General features: G+C 40.0%; 1 protein-coding gene across 10 annotated transcripts in view; it reads right to left on the bottom strand.

Annotated features, from left to right (window-relative positions):
* The window catches only part of LOC126106877 (longitudinals lacking protein, isoforms N/O/W/X/Y-like), a 321,743-nt gene that overhangs the window by 129,550 nt on the left and 173,362 nt on the right, over positions 1 to 18,831 (bottom strand). For 4 of the 10 annotated variants that reach the window (XM_049913277.1, XM_049913278.1, XM_049913282.1 and 1 more), the window contains one exon: positions 5,177 to 5,349. The exons of 4 other annotated variants lie outside the window; for them this stretch is intronic. The gene's annotated coding sequence lies outside the window, so the exon portion shown is untranslated. Of the gene's footprint in view, positions 1 to 1,689; positions 2,695 to 5,176; positions 5,350 to 18,831 lie in introns of those variants that run through there. 2 more of the 10 variants (XR_007523405.1, XR_007523407.1) reach the window with 2 other exon arrangements.

Raw genomic sequence — 18,831 nt, 5'->3', positions numbered from 1 at the left:
GTCTTCACTACTTCATCCCTCAAAGCTACCCATTCTTCTTCTACTGTATTTCTTTCCCCCATTCCTGTCAATTGTTCCCTTATGCTCTCCCTTGTCTTCCATTAGTCAATGGAAAATTGTTGACTTGTAAGGGTCGGTTAACTAAAACTGAAATAGAAAACTTGCAGATATACTATGGGCAGGCAATTAGGAGAAATAAAGAAAATCTGGAGGCAATAAAGAGAGATATTTGGGCCATATTCTTCTATAAGTCCTCTACCGATGATAAGCCATGTCATGGATTGTGTACATCAGGAGAAAATTCGTGGTGCAAATACAATAGGGCTCAGGCAACTGGAGAATCTTATTCTCACCAGCATTCTCTTCCTACTGCTGTTGGCTCATCCTGACCTTCTAAGGAAATGTCTACATGGGCATACACAGACCCCAAATGAATGTTTCAACAGCATAATTTGGAACCGCTTTCCTAAAACTGTATTTGTAGGCATGCATACAATGAAACTAGGAGTTTGTGATGCTGTTATTACATTCAGTTGTGATAATACTGGAAAGTGTTGGGTACTGAAAGAGCTGGAAATTAATCCTGGTGAAAATATGATCATTGGGGTGCAACATTGTGATAAAATGAGGATAGCCAATGCAGACAGATCTGCATCTAATATGGCTAAGAAAACAAGACAAACATCCAGGAAGGTGAAAAAGAAGCTGGAAGACCTGCTAGAGGCCAACAGAACTGCAGCAGGACAGTTTTAATTAACTGTAAGTAACAAATTTCAAAAGTTTTTTTCTTTAAAGTCAATTTCCCACAAACTAAAATTTTCAGTACATATGCCCCATTATATCAGAAACTATCATAGATAAATTAATGAAATTTTCAGAGGCTCTGCATAACATAAAAAGCCACCTCTGGTACCACATTCATTAAAATTCCCCCATTAGGAAGTTCACAGAAAAGTATTTTCTGCAGAAAAAACTTAATGTTTTTTGTTTATAAATTTAAAAAAGTTATTTCTTAAAAACTATAAAATGGATAAAGTAGGTTTAGTACAGTTGACTCTATTAGCATCACGTAACATACAGTAAAATTATTAAGGTCCTGCATCAAATAGTTTTTTTCCCGTCTCAAATGAACATTGTTGCTCTGGTCCATTTTGTCTATCTGTGTTCACGAGATTTCAAACTCTTGTATAAATATGGCTGAACTACTTCAGTGATACTATTTACTAGTGAAGTTCAGTTTTCTTGCAACAACATGAAAATAATTGTCTCCAAGTTGATTATATTCATGTAGTGAAGTGATGTTTCTCAGATTTCAGCAGAGTGGAATCTTCGCTGATTTGTGAATAGCAGATAATTCAGGGCAAAGATTCTACTACAAATTGCAAATGCAGCTGCTGTTCCAGAAATTTTGAGTGTCTGACCTAGTAAATAATCTTATGTTAATTCAGTTATCACTGGCAAGAATAAGTTATAAAATTATTTTACAGCACATGAGTATAGAGGGCAATGACCATTAGTACAAATGATCAGAAATGATGAGAAATTAAGAAGAATGCATAATTATTTCACATAAATGTTGAAAATTGGTCCAAATAGATATACAGGATGATTCTTGTAAAATTTTATTAGCACATATGTTTGCTTAAATCATGTTTTAGTGTCACTCTAGTTTGGCACAATGTGTTAGTAGTATATACCATCATCAGGTGCCTTCAGCCTAATTATAGATTTCTGTGTTTCATTACATTTGCCACGACAGTGATGGTTTTGCCATCAGTGGGTGTGGCAGTGAGGATGGGTAGCAAAATTTCACTAGCTCCAACCAAAGAATTTACTTTGTTACAACACATTTTGTACATTTAACTGCCTTTTATGAAGCGAAATAAACTTTAACTTACACACACTTTCCTGGAACAGGGCACTACACAAAATGAAAAGTTCCACTTACTTGAATTCTCATAGATTATTGCACTATTGAGGTATTATAATGCAACATATGTATTATTACACTTTAATAAATTACGTTATGACATACGTAATAAAGAGCATTTTCTCCCCAAAAGAAATCACGGGTAAATATACCAGATATTAACAATGACTTTTTTATTATAGAAAAAACTTGCGAATTTACAAAGTATTTACATTGCATGGGTATTCCACTGTGGAGGAGCTTTTGGACAAAATACCCAATGTTCCTTTCTAACTCATTGTCCAGAAATATTTTTCCTTTTTTTTTTTTCCTGGCATTTATGAGGATTTTGGTTCCTTCACACAAATCCATTTGATGTCCCTCGTCCATTAACAAATTATGTGAAGACAGTATCTAATATATTAAGTACGTGACCAGTGAAACTAAATCTGATGTCTCCTGCTGATTTGTGCTAATTATTTGAGAGAATTGCATTGATCCATTCACTGCAATACAGCACTGTCAAGATGGTAAGTGCCCGACATAGAGGAGCTGCCCTACAGTGTTAGTGAGGTAAGCTTTGCAACTAATGTGTTGAAGGTAATATGCTAGACATTTGTGAACATTGTTAGCAGGGACAGCATGAAAATGAGTAATACTCGCACACAACTACATCGGTAGGCAGTAGTCTCTCTGGATTTCAGTCTTTGCTACTTGAGCCTCTCTCTGCATGTGGCAGTTCTCCATTTCTGGTGATTCTTAATTCAGAAACATAATGGTGATTTCTGAAATAGAAACAGTTCAATGAAATACGAATTCCATCACAAGAAATTGGGAAACTTCTGTTTATCTATCGAGGAAAAATGTAAATGAATGAGTAAAGCACAACATGTATATCTACAGACCTGATTCCTGCTGTTGGACAATATTTTTACTGTATACATGATGGCAGAATTCAACAACTTCAAACTTTTAGACATAAAGTACCCAATTTATTTCGCACTCATTGTCATAACTGTACATGATCCATCTCATACACTAGTGTTTCTTTTTTTCCCACTCTCAATGAAGCATTCATCTGTTCAGTTTAAATTAACTCTTTATTTGCTGAAACTCAGCTATTTCAGAAGCTTATCACTGCCTTAACTTGTATGGGCACCAAGCATATATTTGGTAACAAAAGTGTATTCCTCCAAAATAAATTTTGTAGAGATCACGGTTGGACAAAGGTGACTAAGTATACACGTATCTACTCCACCCCTACTGCAAGAATCACTTGACAGTGTAATGAGCCCAATTTGGAAAGGAAAACTGGATTCATAGTGTTGCAAGATTTTTTAGGACAGAATTAAATTTCTCATCTACTGTATCTGTGGTAAACTACTTTGCACTGCTCATCATGAACATTCCCACTGAATAGTGTAACTGATTCAGCATTTATGAATCTGTGAAATTTTACTTCTTAGCTACGGACAATTTGACAGGATGCTTTACTAACATCACAAACACTGGGTGAATACTTGAACTATTTCTTTAATATATATTGTGTATCAACATGTGGTACAAATTTCTGTGATTTCTGTATCACAAATTTGCTCTATACTGTTATATATACAAGGTAACGAATATCAGAGTTTTAAGGCTTCGTAGCATTTATTACATTCAGCTTACAATTATAAGTAATACATCAATTGAAAGAGCAATTCAAGCAGTTCTGTTTGCATAGCAGTGTGCATGCGCATGCACTGTTTCCTGTGTCTTCCATTAAAAAGTGCCAGTAGCAAAGATGGGACTAGAGAATGGAAAGCTTTCTATGTCACAGTTTTCAAGGACTGAATCTATTGTTACAGTGCAACATGTGTTCCTTATTAAGTTCCACAGTAATCCTCCAAGTGAAGATTAAGATCCATAGATGGTATCATCAGTTTGAAAACACTGACTGTCTTTGCAAAGAGAAGAGTACAGAATGATCAAGAGTAACTGAAGAATGTGTTGAGTTCAGGAGGCTAGTTGTGAATCAGTAATCCCAGTGACATCTGTGTTTAGACTTTAAAGGAGATGCTTACAACTACAACCTGACTGTCAGCAGCTGTTGTGAGCTCTAAAGCCTACAGACTTCCTCTTACTTTCCAAATCTGTGAATGAAATGTTGCTGCAAGCCGAAAATTTTCTGGATCGTGCCATCCTCAGCGATGAATCGATATTTCATCTAAGTGGAAATGTGAACACAGACAACACGTACATTGGGGAGGGGGGGGGGGGGGGGGGGTGTCAGCAAGTGCCCATCAGAAGGAAGAGTTGCAACAAGACTCCCCTAAATTTAATTTTGAATTCTTTTGTGCTATATACCAGTGGAAAGTTTATGAGCCTTTCTTTTTAAGTGAAGCAACTGTAACTAGTGTTTCTTATCTTGATGAGCTGAAACTATGGCTATTTCCTCACTTGGAATAAGCTGATCCACAGAACTTCGCATGGCAGCAAGATGGTGTGCCACTTCACTGGCATAACTCAGTACGTGATTGGTAAAATAACATCCCTGACTGCCGGATTGGCTGCAAAGGCACCAGATGAAAAAGATTGTTTCACTTGGCCTCCACATTCATCCAATCTGACGCCACGTGATTTTTACCTTTCGAGATTCATACAGAATGATGTGTGCGTGTCTCTACTAGTAACTGATCTACCCGACTAATGAAACAGGATTGAATCAGTTGTTGCAACAATAACTATAGACACACTGATCAACATTTATAGACACACTGATCAACATTTCAGAAGAACTCGCCTACCTACTCAGTGTTTGGTGTGTAATGAATGTCTCAGTGTTTGGTGTGTAATGAATGGTGCTCACACTGAATACTTGTAAGAAAAACTGTCTGAGTTGCTCTTTCATTTTACATATTATTTATAATTGGAAGTGGAATGTAATGATTGCTACGAAGTCTTAAAACCACAATACTGATTTTGAAACACCCTATATACGAATATTTGTGGTAAGTTAATAGCATAGCTATCTTTCACAGTCGCAACCACTCTAGTATAAATGCAGCTCAGTGCAAGCACAACGATTCTATTTTATTTAGTATTCTATGTGTCACAAATCGAATGGACATTAGCTCCTGATGTGAGCAGAAATTTCTTTCACTTAAATAATATGAATGTATAAAAGTACAAAATATATTGTAACTCGTAGTAAATCCTCTGGTCTAAACCAACAAAGTTTTCCCATATTACCATATCAAATAACAAAGAAAACATCATACTCACGAGAAGTGCAATCAGACAATACGATTATGCAAAACTTGAAACAATTTCCTCAGAGAAGATATGCACCCACTTGGTAAACAGATTTTTAACTGTCCATCCAGATTGCTTAAATGTTTTTTTAATTGGTTGCTTTCAATACAAATGAATCATCCTCACAGCTTCAGATAAAAGACCTGTAGATGAAAGTAAAATAACAGCAAACACTACAGTATGCGATGAAGCTATTACACCGTATCAAAAATAGGATGTAGCATAATTAACCCGATTGTATCAGTAAGACGAGTAACCAGTCCAACTTCACAGCAAAATTTACATGCTACGTCACACAATAAAATAGTGGTCTGATAGAATCCACGTTGTTCATGTGGCTTGCAAGGCAACTGCCAACAGGTGGTATATGGTACATTCGACACTCACTTGTAAACAATATGTTTCCAAACTGAATTAATGATAATTTTTTCACACTGACCTAAACAGAAAGCACATGTCGTTGGAGATATGCCTTCTGCAATGCCGTGTGCTGACTGCCAGTCAGATTACGAAAACATGTAATTTGCATGGCAGCCAGCCAGTACCACTGCAGCACGCCTGTCTCTGTCACGCTCTCATAGTCGCTGCTTCAGTATTATGCCATCTGTCGAACAATCCCCTGCTGACAACCGCCACGGGCAGAGGCTAAGCATGAGGGCCCTTTCATTGATTTCACGCACGGCACACGTGTGCCAGCTGTCCCACCACATACTTTCTCCCCATCCTATCGCCACTGACATCGATAAGCGACAACTGTACCTAGGTCTTTGTAGATATTATAATAGGCACTGAGACTGAATGTGTTCTGCTCATTCTGAATTAGATTCAAATTTTGATTTTGTGACCATAAATTCTGAGTTGTTCAAATCTGTTAGGGAACTGCCACTTTTGAGCTCTTTGTGAGATGTCCAAATTATGATCAAAGTTGATGACAGAGTGTTTTACAGCTCCCGTGTGTGCTGCAAAATCAGTTTTGTTTTTAGAGTATGCATGTATCAAGAACTGAATATTGAGGCTGACCCTCCCCTGGTTTGTCCTATGTACTGATTACTGCAGTCACTGTACTTAATCCTAGACACGCCTGACCCTGAAACTTATTCCACCCATTACACACTTACCCCCCCCCCCCCCCACGAACTGTAGACCTTGCCGTTGGTGGGGAGGCTTGCGAGCCTCAGCGATACAGATAGCCATACCGTAGGTGCAACCAGAACAGAGGGGTATTTGTTGAGAGGCCAGACAAACGTATGGTTCCTGAAGAGGGGCAGCAGCCTTTTCAGTAGTTGCAGGGGCAACAGTCTGGAGGGTTGACTGATCTGGCCTTGTAACACTAACCAAAACGGCCTTGCTGTGCTGGTACTGCGAACGGCTGAAAGCAAGGGGAAACTACAGCCGTAATTTTTCCCGAGGGCATGCAGCTTTACTGTATGGTTAAATGATGATGGCGTCCTCTTGGGTAAAATATTCCGGAGGTAAAATAGTCCCCCATTCGGATCTCCAGACGGGGACTACTCAAGAGGATGTCGTTATCAGGAGAAAGAAAACTGGTGTTCTACGGATCGGAGCGTGGAATGTCAGATCCCTTAATAGGGCAGGTAGGTTAGAAAATTTAAAAAGGGAAATGGATAGGTTAAAGTTAGATATAGTGGGGATTAGTGAAGTTCGGTGGCAAGAGGAACAAGACTTCTGGTCAGGTGAATACAGGGTTATAAATACAAAATCAAATAGGGGTAATGCAGGAGTAGGTTTAATAATGAATAAAAAAATAGCAGTGCGGGTAAGCTACTACAAACAGCATAGGGAATGCATTATTGTGGCCAACATAGACATGAAGCCCATGCCTACTACAGTAGTACAAGTTTATATGCCAACTAGCTCTGCAGATGACGAAGAAATTGATGAAATGTATGATGAGATAAAAGAAATTATTCAGATTGTGAAGGGGGACGAAAATTTAATAGTCATGGGTGACTGGAATTCGGTAGTAGGAAAAGGAAGAGAAGCAAACATAGTAGGTGAATATGGATTGGGGGTAAGAAATTAAAGAGGAACCTGTCTGGTAGAATATTGCACAGAGCATAACTTAAACATAGCTAACACTTGGTTCAAGAACCATAAAAGAAGGTTGTATACATGAAAGAAGCCTGGAGATACTGACAGGTTTCAGATAGATTATATAATGGTAAGACAGAGATTTAAGAACCAGGTTTTAAAGTGTAAGAGATTTCCAGGGGCAGATGTGGACTCTGACAACAATCTATTGATTATGAACTGTAGATTAAAACTGAAGAAACTGCAAAAAGGTGGGAATTTAAGGAGATGGGACCTGGACAAACTGATTAAACCGGAGGTTGTACAGAGTTTCAGGGAGAGCATAGGGGAACAATTGACAAGAATGAGGGAAAGAAATACAGTAGACAAAGAATGGGTAGCTTTGAGGGATGCAGTAGTGCAGGCAGCAGAGGATCAAATAGGTAAGAAGACGAGGGCTAGTAGAAATCCGTGAGTGACATAAGAAATATTGAATTTAATTGACAAAAGGAGAAAACATAAAAATGCAGTAAATGAAGCAGGCAAAAAGGAATACAAACGTCTCAAAAATGAGATTGACAGGAAGTGCAAAATGGCTAAGCCGGCATGACTAGAGGACAAATGTACGGATGTAGAGGCTTATCTCACTAGGGGTAAGATAGATACTGCCTACAGGAAAATTAAAGAGACCTTTGGAGAAAAGAGAACGACTTAAGAGCTCAGATGGAAACCCAGTTCTAGGCAAAGAATGGAAAGCAGAAAGGTGGAAGGACTATATAGAGGGTCTATACAAAGGCGATGTACTTGAGGGCAATGTTATAGAAATGGAAGAGGAGGTAGATGAAGATGAAATGGGAGATATGATACTGCATGAAGAGTTTGATAGAGCACTGAAAGACCTGATTCGAAACAAGGCCCCGGGAGTAGACAACATTCTATTAGAACTACTGACAGCCTTGGAAGAGCCAGTCCTGACAAAACTCTACCATCTGGTGAGCAAAATGTATGAGACAGGCGAAATACCCTCAGACTTCAAGAAGAATATAATAATTCCAATCTCAAAGAAAGCAGGCGTTGACAGATGTGAAAATTTGTGAACTATCAGTTTAATAAGTCACGGCTGCAAAATACTAACGCAAATTCTTTACAGACGAATGGAACAACTGGTAGAAGCTGACCTCGGGGAAGATCAATTTGGATTCTGTAGAAATATGGAAACATGTGAGGGAATACTGACCCTACGACTTATTTTAGAAGCTAGATTAAGAAAAGGCAAATCTACGTTTCTAGCATTTGTAGACTTGTTGTTGTTGGTGTTGTGGTCTTCAGTCCTGAGACTGGTTTGATGCAGCTCTCCATGCTACTCTATCCTGTGCAAGCTTCTTCATCTCCCAGTACCTACTGCAACCTACATCCTTCTCAATCTGCTTAGTGTATTCATCTCTTGGTCTCCCCCTACGATTTTTACCCTCCATGCTGCCCTCCAATACTAAATTGGTGATCCCTTGATGCCTCAGAACATGTCCTACCAACCGATCCCTTCTTCTGGTCAAGTTGTGCCACAAACTTCTCCTCTACCCAATCCTAATCAATACTTCCTCATTAGTTATGTGATCTACCCATCTAATCTTCAGCATTCTTCTGTAGCATCACATTTCGAAAGCTTCTATTCTCTTCCTGTCCAAACTATTTACCATCCATGTTTCACTTCCATACATGGCTACACTCCATACAAATGTTGACTGGAATACTCTCTGTCAAATTCTGAACGTGGCAGGGGTAAAATACAGGGAGCAAAAGGCTATTTACAATTTGTACAGAAACCAGATGGCAGTTTTAACAGTCGAGGGGCATGAAAGGGAAGCAGTGGTTGGGAAGGGAGTGAGACAGGGTTGTAACCTCTCCCTGATGTTATTCAATCTCTATATTGAGCAAGCAGTGAAGGAAACAAAAGAAAAATTCGGAGTAGGTATTAAAATCCATGGAGAAGAAATAAAAACTTTGAGGTTCGCCGATGACATTGTAATTCTGTCAGAGACAGCAAAGGACTTGGAAGAGCAGTTGAACGGAATGGACAGTGTCTTGAAAGGAGGATATAAGATGAACATCAACAAAAGCAAAATGAGGATAATGGAATGTAGTAGAATTAAGTTGGGTGATGTTGAGGGAATTAGATTAGGAAATGACACACTTAAAGTAGTAAAGGAGTTTTGCTATTTGGGGAGCAAAATAACTGATGATGGTCGAAGTAGAGAGGATATAAAATGTAGACTGGCAATGGCAAGGAAAGCATTTCAGAAGAAGAGAAATTTGTTTACATCAAATATAGATCTAAGTCACAGGATATTGTTTCTGAAAGTATTTGTATGGAGTGTAGCCATGTATGGAAGTGAAACATGGACGATAAATAGTTTGGACAAGAAGAGAATAGAAGCTTTCGAAATGTGGTGCTACAGAAGAATGCTGAAGATTAGATGGGTAGATCACACAACTAATGAGGAGGTACTGTATGGGGTTGGGGAGAAGAGGAGTTTGTGGCATAACTTGACTAGAAGAAGGGATCGGCTGGTAGGACATGTTCTGAGGCATCAAGGGATCACCAATTTAGTATTGGAGGGCAGCATGGAGCGTAAAAATCATAGAGGGAGACCAAGAGATGAATACACTAAGCAGATTGAGAAGGGTGTAGGCTGCAGTACGTACTGGCAGATGAAGAAGCTTGCACAGGATAGAGTAGCATGGAGAGCTGCATCAAACCAGTCTCAGGACTGAAGACCACAACAACAACAACAACCACACACTTTATGGCAGAGCCAGAAGTTTAGCACATTATTTGTACTAAAACCTAATTTTACATTTGTTTAATTTAAGTACCAACGGCCCTGCTGCAGTCATAGAATTAGTTCCCATCGGCCCGTACATTGTCGGGTACTCGGCACTTGTGATGTCAACTGAAGATCCACTTGATTGAGGAGCAACAGCTCCAGTTATGAAATCTAACAACAGCCAGGAGATTGGTGTGCTGACCACATGCCCCTCCATACCTGCGTATCTAGTGACACCTATCAGCTGAGGGTGACATGGCAGTTGGTCAGTACCACTTGGGTTTTCCAAGGCCTGTTCGGACGGAAAGCTGTATTAAAGTCTGTGTCAGTTTCATACAAATCTTTCTGCAGAAGGTCACAGGCACATACTGTTATTTGTTGTTGTTGTTCTTCTTCTTCTTGGCTTCTGCTTATTTATTTTTGTTCTTTCTTCCTTATCCCATTGTAAATTTTCATGACATCCCTATATTTATATACACTTACCATGACCATTTGCACTATAAGGCTCAGCTTTCTTTCAACTTCATGCTGGCAGAATAGCAATCTTAATAAACAACACACAAGTGCATTGAAATACAACTACTAAAGTGACTTTGTTGTTTACAGATGTCCAATGGAAGAGGGGGGAGAGCGTGTGGTGGAACAACTGTATATGTTGTGCCTGGAGCTGGTGAAGGGGCTCTCATATATGGTCCTTGCGCACAGCAACTGAAAATGACTATATGGCCCATGGCACGACACTGAAGCAGTGATCACACACAGGAGTAAGCTGCGGCAGAGAGATGCCCGTGACAACTCCGTCTGCATTCAAATTACATATTTTTGTGATCTTTTACAATGTTTATACCACAGGCAAATCACAAGTTTTAATCAAGTATTTCTAATAACATTATTCTCAGCAAACAAAAAATTATTATTAAATCAGTTTGGAAATGGAATTTTCTTTAATACACGGCCAATGTACGAGATGTCACCTGGTAACAGTTGCCTTGTGAGCTGTATGAAAAACAGGAATTCTACCAGACTACTATTTTATACTGCCATGTAGCATGTATATTTTGCAGATAAGTTCTGATAAATTGGATTTTTTTATATGATATAACAGCAACATTGCATATCATACAGCATATGTTGATTAATTATTTTATTTTTATCTACATATCTAAGGATGTTTCTTGTGACTGAAACTAGTTATTGTAAATGATTAAAGAAATCTAGATGGACAATAGAAAAATTGTCAATATAATTTGCAGAAAGTCACCCGATGATGGTAGTCTGTTGCCATCGTGCCCAACTAAATGATAAAACTGAAATGTGACTGACATAGAAATGTGTGTTTTTTAATACTTGGATGGAACATGCAGATCTCACCCAACTCTATATAAAATGGATAAATTAAAATTATTGTAGATGCTGGGAATTTGGATTTTGTGCTACAAAGAATTGCAACTAGCCTATCATCTGCATATCTGATACTCTCAAGGAGGTAACGAGAAACTTCCACGGATAACCCGAAAAATGTGGTTCAAAGAGGGACAATACATAAAAAATCTAGTACTTATTGCATAACAAAATGAATTACGTTAGATAGCTACTTGACACAATGAGCAATTGTTAAACAGTTAATATGCACATCTAAAAGTAGATTGTCAGACAAAGCCCTTCATCTGGTTGAGAAACACCCATCTATATCTGCACCACTTTGTAAAGGTAAGTTGTCATTTGATGTCATTACCAAATCTGATACTCTGATAAACATCCAGATGGACATGAGCTAAATATTTTTTTTAAACATCAATGTACACATTTTCTATTAAAAAAGACTGCAAGAAAGAACATGCTATGCTATGCTCTGATGAGAAAATGTGTGGTTTTGTTCTCTTTCTCAGGCAGTTTTAACTACAACAGCAGGGAATTTAAACGATTACAAAAATTGTTTCTCCCATACAAATTCTTTCACCTTTCCCCTCACAGTTGTTTTCAAGAGGAAACAGGAAAGTTGGTTTTATGGCTTATCAGTTTATTATTACAATACTGTTACGCAACCCTAAAACTATGTGAAATACTGTCATTGAATCAAGACACAAAGGAATTAATGACGTTAACTGCCAGTGGGCACTGATTTAAGTTAATAGGAAAGTTGATAATTTGTCCCAGCCGGAGATTCAAACCCAGGCCTCCTACTTACCAGGCAGATGTACTGACCACTGCGCCACCTGGACCCAGTGGTCAACGCATCTGCACTGTCCACTCTGGCATGCCTCCCATCACACTCAAATCCACAACTTATCGACACACTACTAATGTAGTGACCTCTGCCCATTATCCTCATTACATGAGGCATTTCGACGGTTCACTTAAGAATTCGAGCACGGTATCTGCACTGAAGTCACCGACTCGCTGTTCGTAACAGCTGTGGGATCGAAATTGTGTCTGTGCTTTCAGATGTGTCCAAAAGAACAGCCACCACATATATAATTAAGGTGAGGAAAACCAATTTATCACTTCAGTGCAGATGCTCCCCACGCTGGAACTCTTACAGGAATCGGCGAAATGCCACGTGTAATGAGGATAATGGGCAAGGGGCACTACATCAGTAGTGTGTGGATAAGCTGGAAATTTGGGTCTGATGGGAGGACTGCCAGGTAGGCAGTACAGTTGTGAGGAGCACTGTGGCCAGATGGCACAGTGGTCACTGTGTCTGCCGGCTAAGAAGAAGACCCAGGCTCAAATTCCAGTCCGGTACAGATTTCCAACTTTCGTCATTGATTTAAATCAGTGTCCACTGGTAGCTAACGTCATTAATTCCTCGTCTTTGCCGAATCATAATGACTGCAGTATCGAAGTTGTGTCTGTTCTTTTGGGCATTTTCTAAAAAACACACACCACGTAGGTAACACTGGCACTAAAGTTACTATCCTCACAGATACAGTATCAGGAGTGGTCTCACATTACCCATTTATCAACGACCCCAACCAATTTAGCCATTCATTTTAAAGGACTACAATTCCCAATCAAGATTTTGTTTACAATAATAACAGACAATGCTCAAGGTCAGACGGGGGGGGGATATGGAAAATGAAGGGGAGGTAATGGAAGGGAAGGAGAAGGGGAGAAGAGAGAGAGTGATGGGAGGAGGAGGAGGAGGAGGACAGAGGGAGAATGAGATGGACAAACAGAGGAGGAAGGCGAGATGGGTATGGGTTGGGGTTGGGTTGTTTGAAGGAGGAGACCAGACAGTGAGGTCATCAGTCTCATCAGATTAGGGAAGGGTCGGGAAGGAAGTCGGCTATGCCCTTTCAGAGGAACCATCCCAGCATTTGCTGGAGTGATTTAGGGAAATCACAGAAAACCTAAATCAGGATGGCCGGATGCGGGAATGAACCATCGTCCTCCCGAATTTGAGTCCAGTGTGCTAGCCACTGCACCACCTCGCTCGGTGAAGGTGAGATGGACAGAGAGTGTAATGAGAGACAATGAGGACATATTAACAGTTCCCATACATTTTTAGCAATTGCTATGTATTGTTGCGTTCACTAGTATTTATAGAGGGCGTTCATTTTAACTAAAGACATTGAAGTATCTCGAAAATTACCACCGGATCAAAAAAAGTTTTAATTCCAATTTGTTTGTGTCGGAGGGAGACATACAATGACAACACACTCGACCCTCCAGCCCATCCCATGCAAATTTGAAATCTTCAATAGGAAACCCATTTTTTATTGCAGATTATGATTCGATGGCAGAATCTACATACATTTTGTCTGAAGCATTTCCTTCATTTCGCCAGAGACATCAATGGAATTGGAGGAATAGAAATGGGTACACAACTGTAATGACATGGTACTCAAAGGCCCTCGAGTATCCAGTGGTGTGTGGGACCCACCTCCATGTTGCAAGGGTCGGACAGGCCAGTATTTTATAACTTATAATTAGAAACTGATTCGCAACATTGTACTCACCCGACATCTCGAACAGAGGACTACTCCACACGCCACTGAGACCATGGCTCAAGGCAAATGCTACTCTTCTTTTCCAATTAGAGTAAGTGCTCAAATGTACTGCTGCCATCTTCAATATGCTTAGTGATCCATTTTCCATGTGAGCCTACACAAGACGGAAGCGTATCTGGGGGAATGTTAGCACGGGCATTTCTGATGTGATCAACCTTGTCTTCGTGGCCTGTTGGCACTCGCTGGTACACCTTATCTTTTAAATATCCCCATCGAAAGAAATACATCAACATCTAATCCGGTGGCATCAAATTCAGCAAGCTAGCGGGCCAGTTAATAGGACCACCTCTGTCGATCCATCAACCGGTGCAGACATCGTCTAACACCTCTTGTGCTTCAATTGCATAACACATTGGTCAACCATCATCCTGAAACCACATACATTGTCAAATTTCAGGGGCAACATCCTGCAATAGTACCGGTTCCTAACCCAAAAACGTTCGATATTCGTGTCCATTCAACATGCCATTGATAAAATACAGACCAATCAGTTTCTTCTGCATGATGCCACACCATGCATTAACCGAGCAAATGCGTCAATTGTCAACTTGCCGTAACCAATGGGGGGCAGTCTACACTCCAGTAATACATGTTATACCAGTTAACCCTATCATGGTTTGTGAAAGTAGACTTATCTCAAAATAGTACCTAGCATAGAATGTGGGTATTGTTTGCATTTGTTGATGTACCCATACAGAAAATGCTATCCACTTATGGAAATTGGCACTATGAAGTTCCTGATGCAGTGACATGTGTTATGGATGATACTTATGATGATGCATTATTATGACAATACTAGGGATGGACACACTGGAATCGCGGTGTAATTGCTGGGTGCTTACCCGTGAGTTGTGATGCACTGCCACTAGTACAGTATTTCACATGCTCATTTGCTTTGTTTCTTTTTGCAGCTTGGACACTGCCATCAGACATAAAGGCATTCAAAACCTTGTAAAATACCTAATGAGAATGAGCTTACTCTGGAAAATGCTCGGCACACGAGGCAACACCAGCCTCAACAATTTCTCCTACATTCTCTGTAAACGAGGATCAATTCAATTTTTTCTTCTATGGTTGCAACATTCATCGTCCACTTGCAAGTCTCTTCTCCAAATGACAGGTAGGTGTGCAGGCAATTAACACTGTGCAAGTGTTATAATGTTTAGAGCCACCGTCTCTTCTACCTCTTCACGATACATGACCTCTGGTCACAGTGTACCGCCTGTTACAGTAAGTCGTAGTTCATTACTTGGCCATGGTAGGGCATAGAGTAGCGCCCTGGCTGATATGTCAGAGCAATATGATGTTGCGAATAGAGTTTCAAATTGTTGTTGTTGTTGTGGTCTTCAGTCCTGAGACTGGTTTGATGCAGCTCTCCATGCTACTCTATCCTGTGCAAGCTTCTTCATCTCCCAGTACCTACTGCGACCTACATCCTTCTGAATCTGTTTAGTGTATTCATCTGTTGGTCTCCCTCTACGATTTTTACCCTCCACACTGCCCTCCAATCCTAAATTTGTGATACCTTGATGCCTCAGAACATGCCCTACCAACCGGTTCCATCTTCTTGTCAAGTTGTGCCACAAACTCCTCTTCTCCCCTATTCTATTCAATACCTCCTCATTAGTTACGTGATATACCCATCTAATCTTCAGCATTCTTCTGTAGCACCACATTTCGAAAGCTTCTATTCTCTTCTTGTCCAAATTATTTATCGTCCATGTTTCACTTCCATACATGGCTACACTCCATACAAATACTTTCAGAAACGACTTCCTGACACTTAAATCTATACTCGATGTTAACAAATTTCTCTTCTTCAGAAACGCTTTCCTTGCCATTGCCAGTCTACATTTTATATCCTCTCTACTTCGACCATCATCAGTTATTTTACTCCCTAAATAGAAAACTCCTTTACTACTTTAAGTGTCTCATTTCCTAATCTAATTCCCTCAGCATCACCAGATTTAATTTGACTACATTCCATTATCCTCGTATTGCTTTTGTTGATGTTCATATTATATCCTCCTTTCAAGACACTGTCCATTCCGTTCAACTGCTCTTCCAAGTCCTTTGCTGTCTCTGACAGAATTACAATGTCATCGGCGAACCTCAAAGTTTTTATTTCTTCTCCATGGATTTTAATACCTACTCCGAATTTCTCTTTTGTTTCCTTCACTGCTTGCTCAATATAGACATTGAATAACATCGGGGAGGGGTTACAACCCTGTCTCACTCCCTTCCCAACCACTGCTTCCCTTTCATGCCCCTCGACTCTTACAACTGCCATCTGGTTTTTGTACAAATTGTAAATAGCCTTTCGCTCCCTGTATTTTACCCCTGCCACCTTCAGAATTTGAAAGAGAGTATTCCAGTCAACATTGTGAAAAGCTTTCTCTAAGTCTACAAATGCTAGAAACGTAGGTTTGCCTCTTCTTAATCTTTCTTCTAAGCCAAGTCGTAAGGTTAGTATTGCCTCATGTGTTCCAACATTTCTACGGAATCCAAACTGATCTTCCCCGAGGTCAGCTTCTACCAGTTTTTCCATTCGTCTGTAAAGAATTCGCATTAGTATTTTGCAGCTGTGACTTATTAAACTGATAGTTCGGTAATTTTCACATCTGTCAACACCTGCTTTCTTTGGGATTGTAATTATTATATTCTTCTTGAAGTCTGTGGGTATTTCGCCTGTCTCATACATCTTGCTCACCAGATGGTAGAGTTTTGTCATGACTGGCTCTCCCAAAGCTGTCAGTAGTTCTAATGGAATGTTGTCTACTCCCAGGGCTTTGTTTCGACTCAGGTCTTTCAGTGCTCTGTCAAACTCTTCAAGCAGTATCTTATCTCCCATTTCGTCTTCATCTACATCCTCTTCCATTTCCATAATATTGTCCTCAAGTACATCGCCCTTGTATAAACCCTCTATATACTCCTTCCACCTTTCTGCCTTCCCTTCTTTGCTTAGAACTGGGTTTCCATCTGAGCTCTTGATATTCATACTAGTGGTTCTCTTCTCTCCAAAGGTCTCTTTAATTTTCCTGTAGGCAGTATCTATCTTACCCCTAGTGAGATAAGCCTTTACATCCTTACATTTGTCCTCTAGCCATCCCTGCTTAGCCATTTTGCACTTCCTGTCGATCTTGTTTTTGAGACGTTTGTATTCCTTTTTGCCTGCTTCATTTACTGCATTTATATATTTTCTCCTTTCATCAATGTAATTCAATATTTCTTCTGTTACCCAAGGATTTCTATTAGCCCTCGTCTTTTTACCAACTTGATCGTCTGCTGCCTTCACTACTTCATCCCTCAGAGCTACCCATTCTTCTTCTACTATATTTCTTTCCCCCATTCCTGTCAATTGTTCCCTTACGCTCTCCCTGAAACTCTGTACAACCTCCGGTTTAATCAGTTTATCCAGGTCTCATCTCCTTAAAGTTTCAATCTACAGTTCATAACCAATAGATTGTGGTCAGAGTCCACATCTGCCCCTGGAAATGTCTTACAATTTAAGACCTGGTTCCTAAATCTCTGTCTTACCATTATATAATCTGATACCCTTTAGTATCTCCAGGATTCTTCCATGTATACAACCTTCTTTTATGATTCTTGAACCAAGTGTTAGCTATGATTAAGTTGTGCTCTGTGCAAATTTCCACCAGGCGGCTTCCTCTTTCATTTCTTACCCTCAATCCATATTCACCTACTACGTTTCCTTCTCTCCCTTTTCCTACTACCCAATTCCAGTCACCCATGACTATTAAATTTTTGTCTCCCTTCACTATCTGAATAATTTCTTTTATGTCATCACACATTTCATCAATTTCTTCATCATCTGCAGAGCTAGTTGGCATATAAATATGTACCACTGTAGTGGGAGTGGGCTTTGTGTCTATCTTGGCCACAATAATGCGTTCACTATGCTGTTTATAGTAGCTTACCCGCACTGCTATTTTTTTATTCATTATTAAACCTACTCCTGCATTACCCCTATTTGATTTTGTATTTATAACCCTCTATTCACCAGACCAGAAGTCTTGTTCTTCCTGCCACCGAACTTCACTAAATCCCACTATACCTAACTTTAACCTATCCATTTTCCTTTTTAAATTTTCTAACCTACCTGCCCGATTAAGGGATCTGACATTCCATGCTCCAATCCGTAGAACGCCAGTTTTCTTTCTCCTGATAACGACGTCCTCTTGAGTAGTCCCCACCCGGAGATCCGAATGGGGGACTATTTTACCTCCGGAATACTTTACCCAAGAGGATGCCATCATCATATAATCATACAGTAAAGCTGCATGCCCTTGGGAAAAATTATGGCTGTAGTTTCCCCTTGCTTTCAGCCGTTCGCAGTACCAGCACAGCAAAGCCATTTTGGTTAATGTTACAAGGCCAGATCAAGCAATCATCCAGACTGTTGCCCCAGCAACTACTGAAAAGGCTGCTGCCCCTCTTCGGGAACCACACATTTGTCTGGCCTCTCAACAGATACCCGTCCGTTGTGGTTGCACCTACGGTACGGCCATCTGTATCGCTGAGGCACGCAAGCCTCCCCACCAACGGCAAGGTCCATGGTTCATGGGGAAGGGGGGGGGGGGGGGGGGGGGGGGGGGAAGGTTACAATTATAAGTTATGAAATATTGGTCTGTCATACTATTGCAGTATGGAGGTTGGGTCCCACGTGCCATTGGATATTCAAGGGCCATTGAGTAGCATGTATTAAATTATGACTGTGTACCCATTTTGATTCCTC

The sequence above is a fragment of the Schistocerca cancellata genome, chromosome 10 (assembly GCF_023864275.1).
Source record: "Schistocerca cancellata isolate TAMUIC-IGC-003103 chromosome 10, iqSchCanc2.1, whole genome shotgun sequence".
NCBI classification, from domain to species: Eukaryota; Metazoa; Arthropoda; class Insecta; order Orthoptera; family Acrididae; genus Schistocerca; species Schistocerca cancellata.
Note: the sequence above shows the minus strand (reverse complement) of the source record. Positions and strands in the feature narration are given on the sequence as shown.